The sequence below is a fragment of the Monodelphis domestica genome, chromosome 3 (genome assembly GCF_027887165.1).
Source record: "Monodelphis domestica isolate mMonDom1 chromosome 3, mMonDom1.pri, whole genome shotgun sequence".
NCBI classification, from domain to species: Eukaryota; Metazoa; Chordata; class Mammalia; order Didelphimorphia; family Didelphidae; genus Monodelphis; species Monodelphis domestica.
Window position 1 is genome coordinate 268,674,116 of NC_077229.1, and position 19,405 is coordinate 268,693,520.

Genomic DNA, 19,405 nt, shown 5'->3' on the forward strand with positions numbered 1-19,405 from the left:
AGCACAATAGTATTCCATTACAATCATATACCACAACTTGTTCAACCATTCCCTAGTCAATGGATATCCCTTTAGTTTTTAGTTTTTTGCCATCACAAAAAGAGTGATATAAACAGTTTTTGTACAAGAAGGCCCCTTTCCTATTTCTTTCATCTCTTTGGGATACAGACCTACCAATAGTTCATCATTGCTCTTAGAGTGAGGCACATACTTGAAAGCTAGTCAAATTTTAGTTCTGCCTTTAACATACCTCACAAGGCTCACACTTTTAAAAGTTGCTCAAGCAACTATGAAACTTCCTCCTTTCTCTACTCCCCCCATTTTTCTCAATGCAAAGTACCTAAACCATACTTCTAGGTTACTTGGAGTAATTAAATGTCTTTCTTTTCTTCCCCACTTGAAGGTGAAGGTAGTTTAACTCCCATGGTGTTTCTGAGACTGGTGATAAATATGCCTGTGCCATTTCATTTACCCTTTAAATTCTTGCCATGTTCCTTGGGGACCAGCATCTCACATTACAAATCCCTTTGCAGAATACAAAAACTTTTATAATCTTCAAGAAGGCCTTAGAAACATTAGACAGGATTCAAAAAAGCTCCTGCTGTTTGCACCAGGATGGGAAAATGGCTTTCTATTAAATCCCACAATTATTTAATAAGCATCTATTATATGTTTAGTGCTCTTAATTGACCTTGGAAAAAACTTAAAGGTAATGAAAGAACAATAAAACATGAACTTTGTGAATTATTGTTTTAAAAATGTTAATTATTTAAAAGCATAGCAAAACTTTGCACTGCTGGGCTGAAGTCAGTTAGAGGGATGTTAAAGAATAATTTGAGAAAGAACATAGTAATTTAAATATTGAGAGCATAAAGAACCCACACAGACACATTGATCTCAGATGAAAGACTTGTGGTTGGATTTTAGGACCTAAAGAGAAAAAAACAGATAATAGAATGGAAGATAATTAAAAAATGAGGGAAATGTACAGGTGTCTGGGAGATGAATATTGTAAACTTAGTAAACACAGGAATGAGAACAGAGTTAAAAAAACAACTATTGGTAATAAATAATTCAAGTTGGTAATAAAAAAGAATTTGATGAATTTTTGGTCAAAAGGTACAATAAAGATGTCCTAGACAGGGAAAGAAGAGAAAAATACATATGTCACAAATTAATTCATTTTGTATGGGTGATTGTACATTACTTGGCTCCAAAGGCATTTAAAACTTTGGAAATTTAAGCCTTCACTGTGGAACAGATGGTTTTTGGAAAGAAATCCATTTTCAAATTTACATTTAAGTTAAATGAAAATATAGCAGTGTTGGAAAGTTCACAGTATAGAAGATGGAAATCTTTTATTGATTTCAATAAAATGAAAAAAAAAGAAAAAGAAGGTATCTTTCATCTTCCCATAATTGTAGTTTATTTCCAGAATACAAATAGAAGGAATGCTCTAACATCTTGGTGCTGGCTTTAGAAAATATGAAAGCATTATTCCCATTGACTGAATCTGCTACAACCAAAGAACAAAGGGAATGTATTTGAAATATTTTACAGAATTCTTTTTTGTGCATTAATAAGCAAACCATTCCCATTGTTGTTTTGCCCCCCTGATGCAGTAGAATGATTTACCGACTAAGGAAAATAATATAGTTATATTCTAGGGAAAAATTTGGCCTTTAATATTTAAAATTGTGAGGCTGTTTGTAGTTTAATAACTTTATTAAATCAGAGTAGTAGTAATAGTAGTAGTAGCAGTAGTAAAGAGAGGAAAATGTAGGAGAGAGGTAGAGAGATACTTAGCTTTCTAATCTATTGTCTGTCAAAATGGGCCTGTAGCTAAACCCAACAAGGGTCCTCTCAGCTCTTCCACTTGCATGCTAAAGACCCCAACTTCCTGCTGGGTCTCCACTTATAAGCTCTTTTCTCCACCCATTAACTATTACACGTCACATCTCAGGAACCAATCATAGTTCCTTAATTTGCCTGGGTCACCCAAAGGGGCAGTTCCTATGGAATTAGTTTTTTGTCTCATTGGATCCTTAGCTTCCTCTCTCTGAAGGCTCATCTATATCTAAATTTACTTGGTGATATTTGACCTTCAGATCACTGAGAGATGATGTTAAAAAAGGCAGCACTGCAGAGAAAGAAATTTGCTTTCGACAGATCTGAGTAGAGTAGTTTTGTTGTTTATTAAGGTTAATAGGTTAATAATTTTTATAATCCATTCTTGATCACTAAATCTACATAGTATATATGTGGGTAACAATATATGCCAAGAAGATCATATCATGACTCTTAATAATTGATAGGCTCTGGGGGAGAGAGGAGATGAAGGTGAAATAAAAACAAAAGATATCAATAATTAAGGAGAAAGAGTTGGATGACTTTAAAAGGAATTTCCTTTAATAGTGCTCTAAAATCTTTAGTCCAGAATATTGTTGAATTGGTGAGAGTACATCAAGAACTCACAGTAGTGAATTCTTTTAAAGAACACACATCTCTCAATTTTATGTCTTGATTGATGTTCCTTATCAGAAACTGTTAGATAGCACAGTGGATAGAATGCTGGGCCTGGAGTCAGGAAGATTAATTTTCCTGAATTCAAATCTGGCCTCAGACACCTGCCTACTAGCTGTATGACTCTGAGCAAATCACTTAACCCTGCTTGCCACAGTTTATCCATCTGTAAAATGAAATGGAGAATGGCCAACCAATCTAGTGACTTTGTCAAGAAAACCCTTAATAAAGTCATGAAGTGTCAGACAAGATTGAAAAACAACAAAAGTATTTCTTTGAGGGGTGCTCTAAAATCCTTAGTTTAGAATACTGCTGAATTGGGAAGAGTGTATCAAGACTTCACAGTAGTGAATTCTTTTGGAGAATAAACACTTCTTTGTTTTATGCCCTTACTAATATTGCTGATCAGTTTCTGATTCAGAGTTATTAAACAATATTGGTTATATTGTTATATCTTTCAAGAAATCATGAAATATTGTGCTAGATAGGAGGCACCTTGTTGAAAAAGGCCATGTGAGGTGTAATATTATCTTATCAAGTCAAATGCTTTTCTTTAATAACAACAATAAGTACAATGTGACATTATATTCTCTAAATCTTTTAGTAAATTGTCAGATACAAAAATATAGTCCATAATGAATATGCATTGCAAAAACATCTTATTTAAAAATTTTTTTTTAACCCCTCACCTTCCATCTTGTAATCAATACTGTATATTGGTTCCAAGGCAGAAGAGTGGTAAGGGCTAAACAATGGGGATTAAGTGACTTGCCCAGGGTCACACAGCTGGGAAGTATCTGAGGCCAGATTTGAATCCAGGACCTCTGGTTTCTGAGCCTAGCTCTCAATCCATTGAGCTACCCAGCTGCCCCTTGTAAAAACTTCTTGTTTCCTACTAATATGCCTCTCAAAGATTCATGTTTATGTAGAGATAACCTATATAATTGCTTTTTTAAGGGGGAAGTTTTATTTATTTATTTTAAAACATTTTAGTTTTACAAACTACTTACAATAACAATCTTCCACATATGTTTGACCCATGTAATTTTTTTATGTTGACTGGAAAGTAGGCATGTGGGTTCCTGATTACTGATCTTTTTGTCTTTTTGTCATCTTCTTGAGTTAGAATTTTTTCATGTTTGTGGGATTTTCTTCTTTAGATGATTTGTGAACCAGTTCCTCCATGCTCTTATAATTGGATAACTTCAATTACAGTTTTCTTCTATATATGCTTGATTTAATCCAGACTCTTATCTATGCACTTTTTGGTTTAATTTCTACCTCTTTTGTATGGCTTTCAAGGATTAGGATGTTTGTTCACTATGCTGTGGAGAATAAAAACAAAACAAAATATGATAAAGTAAAAAAAAAATAGTCTTTGCAAAGCTTTTCCGTGTTTCTTCTGTTTGTAGCTCACTTTACATTTCAACCTTATATGTTGTGGGGATGACAGTATACCTGATTATCTTGTTTAACTCTTATGTGTTGTCCCTCTGCCCTGTGTATGTGTGTGTGTGTGTGTGTGTGTGTGTGTGTGTGTGTGTGTGTGTGTGTGTGTGTGTGTGTGTATGTAAGGAAAACAAGATTTTTGTAACCAGTCTGTATAATCAAGTAAAACACATTTTCTCTTTGACTAAGCTTTCTTTAAATTGTGCATTCAAAGACAAAAAGTGAAACAATCCCTTCCCTAGTGGAGTTTATATTCTACTGGGTTGGGGGAAGGAGAAGAGCAATATATAAATGGGTAAGTACATAGTAATTTTGGGGAGTATGTGCAAACTATTAAGGGAATCAGGAAAGATCCCTCTTGTAGGTGGCATCTGAACTAAGCCTTGAAGTCAGTCAGAGTTAGCAAAAATTAAGATGAGAAGGGATTTCAGGTGTGGGGGACAGTTTGGGTAAAGGTATTGGAATGATATTCATTTAAAATACTTGCTTTTTCTTTATGACATAAAGAGCTTCTTCTGATCTTTCATTCAAGCAAGTGTGATGATTAAATTTAATTCTCCCCTGATTGTGAAAATTAAATTAACTCCCCTGCCTATTTTTAGATTTAATCGTCAAATGTGTAAATAACCCATTCACACTTGAGTGGGAGAGGTCTGTGACCCACATGTGCAACAGTGGGTGATGAATCAGAATGAAACTGACTGCCCCTGGGCAGTCCTAAAGCAAAGCTTCAAACGTGATTGGTAGATGTAAAATTAGGGGAAGGCACAGGAAGTGATGCAAGAAAAAGTGTCTTTAAAAGTTTGTGCTCGAATCATAATTGCTGTCCTCATAAGGCTGGCAATTATTTCAGGATTCATATAAGCATATGCTTATGTCCTAGGTGAAACTTGCACTGTTGATACAGTTTGGACTCAAAATTGAGACGGATGACCTTTCTTTCCTTCTTCCTTTTTCTATTTGTTGCTGATCTTATACTTTTATCCATCTGCTTTAAATTAGCTCTAAAATCTCCAAGTCCAAATTGAATCAAATTATCTTGTCTCTTTGGATTAAGGATTTCGCCCCCCTCTTTCTTTCTTCAGCTCTATATCTAAAAGCCTTAAACAAGACGTAATTGAAAGTTTTGGATTTCTGTTGATCAATAGCTTTAGCATATTTTTGAACTCAAGAAACAAAGCTAACATTTAGAAGAAAAGTTAACACCTTCCCAATCCTGAATGAAGTAAGGGAATGTAATATGAGTAAATGACCCTTTATACATGTGAGAGAGTGAAAGGGGAGAGAAGAATTAAAGTCATTGGACCCTGTCTGTAGCCCAAATGGAATTAATGATGTAGAATTCACTTCAAACATAATTTGCATTTGAATCATCCATTACACCATAGCTTGGGGCTTGGCAACAATTTGCCACTTTTCTTTTCTCCAAAATTTTATACCCCCTTTTGCTTGGCACCATGTTCATTTCATCCTTGCTTCTCTGCTTTCTTTCCTTCCAAGGCCCCTGTCCTTCAATTTCTTTTTTCCCCCTCTTATTGCTAACACTATAATTTCTAATATGATATTAAATAACAGTGGTGACACTGGGCATCTTTGCTTTACTCCTAATCTTATTGGAAAGGCTTCTAACATATCCCCATTGCAAATGATATTAGCTGATGGCTTTAGATACATACTACTTATCATTTTAAGGATTTATTCTTTAAAATTGATTCCTTTGCATTCTAGTATGTGTGTATTCTTTTTAAAATGAAAGAATGTATTTTGTTTCTGTCTTTTTCTGTATCTGTTGAGATAATTATGTTATTTCTGTTAGTTATATTATTGATATGGTCAATTGTGCTGATAGTTTTAATAATATTAAACCACCTTTGCATTCATGGTATTAATCTGACCTGGTCATAATAGATAATCTTGTTGTAGTCTCTTTGCTAGTATTTCATTAAAATTTTTTTTTGCATCAAAATTTCTTAGGGAAATTAGCCTGTAATTTTCTTACTCTGTTTTTGCTCTTCCTGACTTTGGTGTCAGCACCATGTTTGTATCATAAAGAAAATTTGGCAGGACTTTTTCTTTGCCTATTTTTCTAAGTAGTTTATATAGTATTTAAATTAATTGTTTAAATTCACTTGTGAATCCATCAGGCCCTGAGGGTTTTTTCTTAGCGTGTTCATTGATTACCTGTCCAATTTCTTTTTCTGAATTGGAATTATTTAAGGATTCTATTTCCTCTTTTATTAATCTGGGCAATTTATATTTTTATAAATATTCATCCATTTCACTTAGATTGTCAGATTTATTGTCATATAATTGAGCAAAATAGTTCCTAATGATTGCCTTGATTTCTTTTTTGTTGGTGGTGAGAATTCACCCCTTTTATTTTTGATACTGGTGGTTTGATTTTTTCTTCCCTTTTAAAAAAATAAAATTAAACTCCTTGTTTTTATAGTTCAAAACTTCTCTTACTTTAAATTTTATGATTTTTCCTTTGCTTTTTTAGGATTTCCAATTTAAATGGGGATTTAAAATTTGTTCTTTTTTCCTTAGTTTTTTAGTTGCATGCCCAACTCATTGATCTGCCTTTTCTCTATTTTATTTGTGTGAGCATTCAGAGATATTAATTTTCCCATAAGCATTTCTTTTGTTATAGCCAATAAATTTTGATATGTTGTCTTTTCATTGTTATTCTATTTAATGAAATCATTGCTTATTTCTATAATTTGCTCTTTGACCCAACTTAGTTTCCAATTAATTTTAATTTGTCTTTCCACAGACCCTTATTGATTATAATTTTAATTTCATTATTATCTGAAAAGAATTCACTTATTATTTCTGCTTTTCTGCATTTGGTAAAGTTTTTATACCTTAGTACATGGTCAGTTTTTGTGAAATGTCATGTACTGCTGAAAAGAAGTTATATTCCTTTATATCCCCATTCAATTTTTTCCTGAAGTCTATTAAATCTTTACTTTAAAAATTTTTTCTTCTTGCCTATTTATTTTTTGGTTAGATTTAGCTAATTCCACGAGGGCAATGTTGAGGTCTCCTTTAGTATAATTTTAATGTCTATTTCCTCCTGAACCTCACTTAATGCCTCCTTTAAAACTTTGGAGGCTATACCATTTGGTTCATATTTGTTTGGTATTAATATTACTTCATTGTTTTCAAAACCTTTTATCAAGATATACTTTTCTTCCTTATCTATTTTAATTGTATCTGTTTTTGCTTTAGCTTTGTTTGGGATCATGATTACTCAGGTTCCCTATCCATAAGTTCCTTTCCTCCAAAGTCAAGATCAGGGTCATTCTGGATAGTTAGGTTATGTTGAAATTCAGAGCTCATGGCAAAAGTTTGTCTACCCAGAGATGATCTCATCTTTCCTTGCTTTGTGTCTTAACCTTTTGAATGAGTAAGAGATGGGTTACATTTTTATCCTCACTTTTTATCCTCACTTCTATAACTTTTAAGTACTCTGTTCTCTTTTATATACATTTTCTTCCCCTTTTCATCCTATGTCTTTATTTCTACTCAGGTATATCTGACTACTCAGTTTTTGATCTCAGGAACATTTCCAAAAGTACTCATTATCTGGAACAATCTTGTTCTGCCTCCTCAAAATCTACCATCACATTAGAAAGCCTTCCCCATAATCCAGGCTTTCTTAGAATTGAAGAGGCTAAAGATGGGGCATAGACAGACTAAATGAAATCCAGAAATATATGTTTCCAGTACTAGTTCAGTATCTTCCACAATTTTTTTTCTTTTCTTTTAAAAGAATATATTTGTATTGATAGATTTCATTTCTATGTCAGCTAAATTTCTCTAATTTTGTCTCTCCCTTCTTATTCTCTTCCTATAGGGACATCCCATATACCGTGTCATATTTATTAAATAAGAAGATGAGGAAAAGGAAAAAAAATAAGCAAAACAAATTGAAACATTGAAATAGACTGAAAATATATGTAATATTCCACACTTGGGGACCCTTTATCTCTCTTCTAGTATTTTAAAATCTGGGTTGCCTCCTATCTCTCTTTTAGTTATAACTGACTAGGGATAAATATAATTTACCAACATATTTTGAAGCTTGTCATGGAATATCTGATACTTAAATGCATCATCTTTAACATTAGTGAGAAGGTAAAGCCACTATACAGTGTTAAATATCAATGAATAATACTATGTATTTCTGAAATTGAATGTAATCTTTGACCTTTTCCTAAGAAAGTTCCACAATACAACCTTGGCCTTTTTTTTGTTTAACTCTACAGTGATTTTTATTCATTTTAATGAAGTTGGGTAGGAAATAAAAATGAACTATGAATTATAATTTTTTTCTTCTCTTCCTAGGCTTAAAAAGTCCCATAGAGTGTTAAAGTTTGCAAGGAACTTTAGGGATCACCTAGTGTTTACTTTATCGTTTTTGGATCCTTTGGACCTTGTTTTCAGGAGAAAATAGTCAGTTAACATAGGGGAAATCTCCTCAAGCCAATTAGAAGTGCAGGGAAGGTATTTGATGCTCCCTTGCTGTAGCCTGAAGAAGAGTATAAACCTATGTTCTGGCTTTGTTGGTTGATATTATTGAAGTGATGTCTGCAAATTCCAAATTGGGAGATTTGGGCAGATGCCATTTAACAATCTCAACTCAATTTGACAGAATGATAACTCTATTTCTCACTTAGAACACACTTACCAGAGGCCTGCCTATTCTAGTGACTTTTATTGAAAGTTCTGATGAATCTTGTTATTTCTCTGCCAATGATCCCCATAGGTTGGGCCCTCTCTTGGGTTTTTCCAGGTCAGGAGTGCATCATTTTCCAGCTTGGCTTTCCTGACCCATCGGTCATTTTCTTTAGGGTGATTTTTTGGGGGTTGGGTGGAAATATGAATTTAGTTCATGTTGTATAGCTACTGATATGAGAGAGGGATTGACAAACGAGGGTTGATGGTCAGGGGAATTTAGAAATGTTCCAGCCCTGCCTCCAGTTTGTTTTTAAATATGTGTGTGTGTGTGTGTGTGTGTGTGTGTGTGTGTGTGTGTGTGTGTGTGTGTGTGTGAGAGAGAGAGAGAGAGAGAGAGAAAGAGAGAGAGAGAGAGAGAGAGAGAGAGAGAGAGAGAGAGAGAGATAGATAGATAGAGAGAGAGAGACTAAAGGGGAGGGAGAAGACCATGCCTCATCATTACAAAATATCAGATTATTGACTGATCAAGAAAGATCTGCAACAAGTTTGTCCTTGTCATGCCCTTGCTACTACTGGTTTTTCTCAGTCACTCAAGTAGTACAACCAACTGTGAAAGTGCTGCTAGATTCCTATTCATTCACATTGAGAAGATTCCCAGGTGTTTTCTTGTCTATCTCTTCCATCCCTCTGCCTGTTATTTAAAACAATTGCCTGCCTCACTGCCAAATTGAATTGAAAATTAAAACTTCTGCACTCAAACTTAGCTGTGACCTCAATGACCTTTTGGGAGATACTAAAACTACACTAAGATGTCTGTGATAGGCAGAACTCTTTTCTTAGAAAGACACTTTCTTATTGAAATTGACTGGTAGTAAAATGTCCATTTTCCTAAGGTATCATCCAGTGCTAAATACTTCTAAATTCTACTGAGAGAAATTAGACTGGCAGCTACAGAGAGAAAGGGAAAAAAGTGATCTTTTGTTTTCCCAATTTCCAGCCTCTTTCTTTTCCTCTTTTTCTAGGCTGTTTTTTTTTCCTTAAGAGAGCTTAGGAAAGGTAGAAATTTGTAGATTCATATTACAGATATCTCTTCCATTAATCAGTTGAATGACTCTTCCTACTTATTTTTCCCTTTAACAGAGAATGGAGCATAGGGAAAGAAGCTGATTCTATTTCCCATCGCAGGCGGATCAGGAAGCCATTTTCTTAAATATGCCTAATTCTTTAATTGCTTAACGGTACTGTTAACTCGTCAATCTGATCTCACTACTCTAAAATAAAATCAGGCAGTTGCAAAACCTTTGGCCATTCATGCTAAAAAAAAGTGGCAGTAGGTAAAGAATTGAAAAGAAAACTTGATTCCTTTAGAGGAATGGGAGACATAGTCTTAATATAGCCAAAGATTTGAGGCTAATGTGAACCTGCATTGGACCAACATTATGTTGTGTTAGTACTGCAAAGTCATCTATTATAAATGAATCTATATAATAAGAACCCTTTCCCCCAATTTTCTCTTTGACTTTGAAACTCTAGAATTTATTGACTAATTTTTAGGTAAGTCAAACTCTAGATTTTTCTTTACTGATAGATTGTGAGTTCTAATGATTTATACTCTGTCCTCTGTTTCTTTTCTTTCTTTTTTTTTAAACCCTTACCTTCCATCTTGGAGTCAATACTATGTATTGGCTCCAAGGCAGAAGAATGGTAAGGGCTAGGCAATGGGGGTCAAGTGACTTGCCTAGGGTCACACAGCTGGGAAGTGGCTGAGGCCAGATTTGAACCTAGGACCTCCCGTCTTTAGGCCTGGCTCTCAATCCACTGAGCTACCCAGCTGCCCCCTCTGTCCTCTGTTTCTAATAACTCCAGGATGCATATACAATATTAATATAAATGAAAGGTTAATTTTTCACTTTCATGTGCCATTCTTCTATTGCTTGAGTCCAGTATTTTTCTGTGAAATTATTGGTAAACTTGTGTGCCTAGTATGAAACAGAATACTTGTAGATGCTCAAAACTATTTTCATTTATTCATGTTCATCAATGACCATAATCAGGGTAGAACTTTCCACTTAAAAAATAGCCTCTGCAATATAGGTATAAACAAAATCATATGTCATTAATTTGTATGTGTTTAAAAGCATATCATGCTATAATATTAACCCATGTTCTAACAGATTATCACAAGTATATTATAATAATGTTCTTTTCTTTAGTTAGTACCTTAGAGGCTAAATGAATTCTGAGAACTATCCAGATGATTGTTGATAGAGGGCACACCTCCTAACTTTCCAGCAGTAATGGATTTCCAAGACTAGTGGTGTCAAACTCAAACCAAATGGGATCCCTGTAGTGGGATATTAATTTTGAAAACCACAAAATAATATTATCTGTGATATTGGTTATATTATAATCAATACAATTATAGATTACCTATGTTTTATGGTATTTTTATTTGGTTAAACACTTCCATTTTAATTCCATTTTAATCTTATTTCTCCATTTGGTACTATTGCCAGCAGCATTCTCCTGCCTGCATATTTTATATCTCTGTCCTAAATCATGTGTTTTTTAGCTGTAAAAATAAAGGTAAAACCCAGAAGGCAGAATAATAGTAATGTTAATTCCAAAGCATTACTGATATTACAGGGACTATCATCAACTCTAAGTCTATTGACCTTTGATTTTTATTAAAAGTCATAAGAAAAACCCTATGTTTGTATTTTTTTACTTTGGGGGAGAGCTATTAGAGAGCTGGGCTAATTTTCTATAGTTATATAAGTTTTGAACAATTCTTTTTTCTATAAGGTAGAATTAAGTTCATCAGAGGCTCAGGAATAATTCTGAATTTCTGGACATCAATTCAGAGAATACAAAATTTAATGAAATAAAAACAATACTGATCCAGAATGATCATATTGACATATATGTAGAAGAATTCATTCAAAGTAGAATGTGCATTTCTTTTTTTTTAATTTTTAAAAAATTTTAAACATTATTTTATTTGGTCATTTCCAAACATTATTCACTGGAAACAAAGATCATTTTCTTTTCCTCCTCGCCCCCCCCTCCCACCACTTTTCCCTCTTCCATAGCCCACGCATGATTCCACTGGTTATCACATGTGTTCCTGTTTCCAACTCATTTCCATTTTGTTAGTATTTGCATTAGAGTGTTCATTTAGAGTCTCTCCTCAGTCGTATCCCCTCAACCCCTGTAGTCAAGCAGTTGCTTTTCATTGGTGTTTTTACTCCCACAGTTTATCCTCTGCTTGTGGATAGTATTTTTTAGATCCTTGCAGATTGTTCAGGGACATTGTATCACCTTCGATTGTACCACAATGTATCAGTCTCTGTGTACAATGTTTTCCTGGTTCTGCTCCTTTCGCTCTGCATCACTTCCTGGAGGTTGTTCCAGTCTCCATGGAATTCCTCTACTTTATTATTCCTTTTAGCACAATAGTAGTCCATCACCAACATATACCACAATTTGTTCAGCCATTCCCCAATTGATGGGCATCCCCTCGTTTTCCAATTTTTGGTCACCACAAAGAGTGTAGCTATGAATATTCTTGTACAAGTCTTTTTCCTTATTATCTCTTTGGGGTACAAACCCCAAAGTACCAGCTTCTAGTCTTGTTTATTAATGCAATAGTTCTGTCACTTTCGATTTTATTAATTTCTCCCTTAATTTTTAGGATCTCTAGTTTGGTTTTCTTCTGGGGTTTTTTAATTTGTTTGTTCTCAAGTTTTTTGATTTGCATTTTCAATTCCTTGATCTCTGTCCTCCCTAATTTGTTAATATATGCACTCAGGGATATGAATTTTCCTCTAAGTACTGCCTTGGCTGCATCCCATAAGGTTTGAAAGGATGTCTTGCCGTTGTCATTTTCTTCAATGAAATTATTAATTGTTTCTATGATTTCTTCTCTAACTATCCGATTTTGGAGTATCATATTATTTAATTTCCAATTAATTTTTGACTTGGCTCTCCATGTACCCTTACCGATCAATATTTTTATTGCCTTGTGATCTGAAAAGGCTGCATTTATTATTTCTGCTTTTCTGCATTTTAGTGCCATGTTTCTGTGACCTAGTGTACAATCTATTTTTGTGAATGTGCCATGTGGTGCTGAAAAGGTGTATTCCTTTTTGTCCCTATTTATTTTTCTCCATATGTCTATTAACTCTAATTTTTCTAAGATTTCATTCCCCTCTTTTACCTCTTTCTTGTTTATTTTTTGGTTTGATTTATCTAAATTTGATAGTGGTTGGTTCAAGTCTCCCACTAATATGGTTTTACTGTCTATTTCCTCCTTCAATTCTCCTAGTTTCGCTATTAAAAATTTGGATGCTATACCATTTGGTGCATACGTGTTGATTAGTGATATTTCCTCATTGTCTATACTCCCTTTTAACAGAATATATTTACCTTCCCTATCCCTTTTGATCAGGTCTATTTTTGCTTTGACTTTGTCAGATATCATGATTGCAACTCCTGCTTTCTTTCTATCAGTTGAGGCCCAAAAGGTCTTACTCCAACCTTTAATTCTAACCTTATGAGTGTCAACCCGCCTCATATGTGTGTTTCTTGAAGACAACAAATGGTAGGGTGTTGGGTTCTAATCCAATCTGCTATTTGTCTACGTTTTATTGGTGAGTTCATCCCATTCACGTTCAAAGTTATGATGGTCATTTGTGGATTCGCTGGCATTTTGATATCTTCCCCTAGTTCTGACCTTTCTTCTTTAGCTATCTCCTTTTGAACCAGTGATTTACTTTAGGTTAGTCCCCCTAGTCCCCTCCCTTGAGATGCTTCCCTTTCTAGCCCCTCCATTTTTATGATCCCTTCCCCTCCCCCCTCTCCTTCCCTCCCTTTTTATACTCTCTGCCCTCCCCCCCTCCTTAATTTTCCTTTCTTTCTTGCCCTGTTGGATAAGATAGAATTCAGGATCCCACTGGATCTAGATGTTCTTCCCTCTCAGATTTGATTTCACTGAGAGTAAGGTTTAAGTAATTCCACTTCACACTCTCTTCCTCTCCTTCTCATATGAGAGTTCTTCCCCTCACCTTTCCATGTGTATCTTTATATGGGAAAGATTATTCTATTAAGTCCCCCCCCCCATTTCTTGAAGTAAATCTTAGTGTTAACGATGGTCCTCCCCCTCCCTTTTCTTTTCTTTGCCCCCACTTTTCCCAAATCTTCTTAATGCCCCAATCTTTCCCTATGCATGCTTCTTCTAACTACTCTAATGATGCATACAATTTTTGAGTTACACAAAACATTTTCCCCACATATTAATATATATAATTTGATGTAAATGTAGTCCTTATAGAAGAGAGTTTGACTTAAAGAAAAAGATAAGATTTATCTCCTTTTCCCTTTCTTTCATATTTACCTTTTCATGTTTCTCTTGCTTTCTGTGATTGGATATCAAATTTTCCACTAAGTTCTGGTCTTTTCTTAGCAAATGCTTGGAAATCGTCTATTTTGTTGAATGCCCATACTTTCCCCTGGAAGTATATAGTCAGTTTTGCTGAGTAGTTGATTCTTGGTTGGAGACCCAGCTCTCTTGCCTCTCTAAATATTGTGTTCCATGCTTTGTGGTCTCTTAGTGTGTTTGCCGCTAAGTCCTATGTGATCCTTATGGGAGCCCCCTTATATCTGAAGCTCCTCTTCTTGTCTTCTTGTAGGATTTTCTCCTTTTCTTGGAAGCTCTTGAATTTGGCAATTACATTCCTGGGGGTTGTCTTTTGGGAATTTAGTATAGAGGGTGTTCTATGAACCCTTTCTATTTCTATTTTGCCCCCTTGCTCCAGAACATGTGGGCAATTTTCTTTTATAATCTCCTGTAGAATAGCATCGAGGTTTTGTTTATCTCTGGTTTTTCAGAGAGACCAATAATTCTGAGGTTGTCTCTTCTTCCCCTGTTTTCCAAGTCTGTGACCTTTTCAGTGAGATATTTTATGTTTTCTTCTAATTCATTAATTTTTTGGGTTTGCTTTATTGATTCTTGCTGTTTTATGATCTCACTTTCTTTGAGTTGCTTAATTCTGGTTGTTAGGGACTGGTTTTGCTTTTCAGCTTTGTCTGCCCTTCTATTGGATGCTTCGAACTCTTTTTCCAATTGATCAGTCTTATCTGTCAGACTGCTGATCTCTTTCTCCCATTTTTCTTTCCTGGTTTCCATCTTTTGGATAAGTTCCAGTTTGAGATCTTCCAGAGCTTGTTGATAGTTTCCATTTTGGGAGGCATGTTCTGATTTTTTTTTTGGATTTCATCCTCATTCTCTTCTTTTCCTTGGGTACTTCCACCATAAAAGTTTTCAATAGTCACCTTTTTCCCTTTCTTCCTGGAGGCTTGATTTTGGGCCATGTGAGCCATCCCTTTGGTGGTTTTATTCCCCTTTCCTTTTTGGTCTGGGGTCTGGGTGATATGGGTGGGTTTTCTGTGAATTTAGGTTGCCTCAGACTAGTTCTTCCCAGCCTCTGAGGTTTCTTAGAGAGCTGGGCCCCTGATCAGAGCCAAATTGCCCAGGTGTTCAGCTCCGCCCAGATAATCAGCGTGTGGTCCACCCCTGGTGTTTAGCTCTGCCCAGATGCTCAGTGCAACAGCCCGGAGTACAGCTCCATGGACCCCCTGTGCTCAGTGCCGGGTTCTCCCATGAAACCACCCTGAGATGTTTTTTTCCTGGCAGTCCCCAGATCCCAAGGACCCTGGAGTGCCCCCCCCCCCCCCCAGACAGAGATGTTCCCCACTCACTCGCTGTCCCAGTGAGAGCTTTGGTAGCTCACTCTGGTTTGGTGGGGGAGGTGGTGGGGGAAGGGCGGCTCAGTTCACGTTTCTGGGCAAGCTTTTCCTCCTTCTTGTTATAGTGTGGGTATGTTCAAACCCCACATATCTTCGCCTCTGTGGTGTACTGGGGAGTACTGGGGAGTCCTTCTGTTCCTCCAAAGGTGATTTTTATGCTCCTTTGATGTAGTCTATTTCGTTCGCTGCCGGGGAGAGGAAGCGTGTGGCGTCTAGATTGCAGCCATGATTACATGGAAGTCAGAGTGTGCATTTCTTTACTGCTACAACAAATCTTGGAGAGATTTATTCTTCATCAATGCATTCACCATTTCTTTCACAATATTGAATTGTGTGAGAATATTTGTGGCATATTTTCACATTTAGAATTCATTTTTACTTTCCCCTTCAAATTTGTCATTAAAAAAAGAGATGCTTACAACTGAGACTATTGCTCTAAGGCTACATAGAGCTACATCTTTTTGAAGGTCACATTTTTGACTTTTTGCGTCCAATTATCGAATGTGTATTTTGCTCCACAAATGCTCCAGTATATCAAAATTATAACTTTACAACTAGATGCAGAATATTATTTTACTCTACAAATGAGAAGCATTCTGTGTATTGGCAACCAAGGTCAACAGCTCAAGAATAAGGATTAAACACTAATATTTCAGTCAAGGGTAATTAATAAGATTCACTGTGAAATATTTTAATATTTAGATAACTCTTGTAACACAGAGTGAATTAGAAAACCACAAAGGCTTAAACTAATTAAAATATCCTGGACCACAGTTAAAGATCCATAGCTATTCCACTAAATCTCTTTAATTTTTAGGTACTGGTCTTTCAATATTTCTTCTGATTTATTTTGGAAAGTTAGCCAATTATTCATAAATCCCAACCTGTGGTTTTCCTATATTCAATGAAAGCAAAATCAAATAATGTCTTACCCATTTTAATTTTGTGTTTTTAAAAAAAGATAGTTGAAGATCACACTAAGTAAATGAATTTTCCCTTACTGTTTACGTCTGAGTGATAGAAATAGAGTTCAATAGATTTCCTTTATTATCTTGCTTTTATGTTTGTCTTTCTATCTAAATTTAGACATTTAAATCATATCCAGTTTCTACCCTTCACAATCAACCAATACACTTTTATTAAATATTTACTATGTCCCAGGCACTGTGTTAAGGAATGAGCATTCAAAAAAGAGGAAAAATAGTCCCTGCCCTCAAGGAGCTACATACGTGTTACAAATAAAGACTAAAAATCCATTTGCCCCTCAGAACAATGAATAAACTCATTAATTCAATTCCCTTTTTGCATTTCCTTTGTCAAGAAGTCCTGTTTACAGTAATTGCTGGTTGCCAATAAGTGAAAATACATTTGATTTTCATAATACCTTGAATTTCCTATATCTTGCATTTTAGCAATGTCCTTGGCAAATTTAGTATTTGTCAAATGAATGAGCAAATTTAATGGGCTGAGATAACATTTTCATCTGTGGCTTTCAAAATTATAGTCTCACAGCAAAATGGTTGAAATGAAAGAAAGCAATTAAGTCAAACCCCACTATATCATTTTACAACAAAAACAAATGTGCCAAAGACCACAACAGAAAAACAGCTAAAGAATAAAAAAATAAACAAGCAAAAAAAGAGGTCCCAGAAAGAATGCTATTAGACCTCTCCCAAGGAAAGAAAATACCTTTTAACAATTTAGTTCCCAGAAGAGAAAATATATATATACCTCAAGAAGCTCCAGAGCAGCTAAAAATCTCAATAAGATATAGAATGAAAGATCTAGAATCTTCAAGAATGAAGAAAATTGTTCAGCATTTTCAATGATTCTGAACTGATTTTTGCCATAAAAATCATCTTATTTATACCTATACTTTCCCAGTGAAGACATATGGATACAAATCATGGACCATTATTTCAATTTCAATTACATATAAAAATGATAAATGATTAGAAAAATAGAAATTGTAGAGAAGAGTTTATGGATCAGATATGGAGTAGAGTAGAGCAGAAGACAAATTTGATATGTTAATGAATCTGTGATCTCTTCACAGTGAGTATTCCCTCTTTTATTAGAAATTACAACCCCTTCATGTGACAGTAAGAATAGGGAATAATATGGGAAACTTTAAAAGATAAGGTTTTGAATAGTTTTTGTGGGGAATGGGATAAACTCAGTTCCAGAGGAGTTTAGGGGACCCATATGAGGTGAGAAAATGGAAATTTATAATGGATCTAGTTAGCAAGGTTGAATGATGTCTTATAGCCGGTTCTGCAGCACAATTCCTCTGCTGATAACAGATCCTTCTATGACTTGGATTAGAGTCCTCTGGATTCACACTTGCTTGTCAATATCCATCTCAAAATGGGACTCTAAGAACAGAACTTGATTCCCTATATGCTATCTTATTGTCACAAAGTGTCATGGGGATGATACCAGTCCTTTGTTCTGGATCCTGAATCTTTATTAGTGTAATTAAGAATGCAATAACAAATTTTTCACATCTACAACAACATTCTTTCGGTTCACAATGAATTTACAGTACACGAAAACCTCCAGATTTGTAAAATTGCTATCTCCCCTTTCCTATGCTTGTTATTAATAAACATTTATTAAGTGCCTGTTATGTGCCAGACCCTTTGCCAAGTGTTTCTCTGGTTGACTTTGTAAACTTGAATGTAAGATTTTACATTTACTCCCATTAATTTTAAATTGGATCTGACCTACCCCTCTATTCTGTAAATACAAAATTTATGTGTATAAATTGTGTATATAAAATGTGTATAAACACAAATTGTTTATTTATCCCAATTAAGTCACCAAATATTTCCCGGATGCATATAATCTTCAAATTTAATAAGCAAGCCATCTATGACTTTATCTTTGTCAACAATATAAATGTTGAATAGAGCAGTGTGGAAATTCCAATGCTTATCTCCAAGATCTCCCTCAAGGCTAACATTGATGCATCATTTCAACATCCTTTGAGTAATGTAATTCACATAGTTCTGAATTCACCTAACTATATTGCCATACAGGGCATATTCCTCTATCAAGTCCACAAGAATTTCATCAGAAGCTTTGTTAAATATCTCACTGTAATCCAGATAGATAATGTATGAAGCATTCCTCTCAACTATCCTTACGTTAAACAAGTCAAAAAATGAAGTGAGTTTAATTTGGCATGACTTATTCTTAGCGAACTCACATTGATTTTTAGTAATTATTGCTTCCTTTCCTAAGTGTTTAAAAACCCTCTCTTCAGCAAACAGTTCTAGAATTTCTTCAGGAACTAAATGTCAAACTGAACTGGACTACCTAGTTTTTGTATTCCTCTTTTGAAAACCTGAGAAAGTATTTGCTCATTTTTAGTCTTTTTGCGACCCTCCCCCATGATTTATCTTGTCATTGAGTAATTCATAAATCATATTTTAGGGATATTTTAAGTGACATGGATCTGAATATTTGTTCTGGCTTGAGGATTGTGATGGATAATTGGAGTTGCATCTGGCATAGAGACTCTGATTGGCCAGAGAAAAAGAAAGATTTCATTGGAAGAAAATGATATGAGGCAAGTTAAATATTACAATAGAACCAAATTTGGAGTACTGTTTTCCATGAGATAGGATCATATTGTAGATGAAAGCCAGAGGTTGAATTTCGTAAAATTTGGTATGACTTCAGGAGATGTCAGAGGAGAGAGAAGACTCAGGTTGAAAATCAAGGGATCAACCTGAAGCAGGATGAGAAAGATATGAGTGAAAGGATTCCAAGAGGGTTAGGAAAAGAACTTGATGAGAAGGTAGTCAATAAGTCCAATTAAGTCAAGAAGCAGTTATTATGTTCTTACCGCCTGGCTATTCTACTATGAATTGTATACAAACAATTCAAACAAAATCCCTGCACACAAGCTGAGCTAAAAGATGGGAGAGGAGGAAGA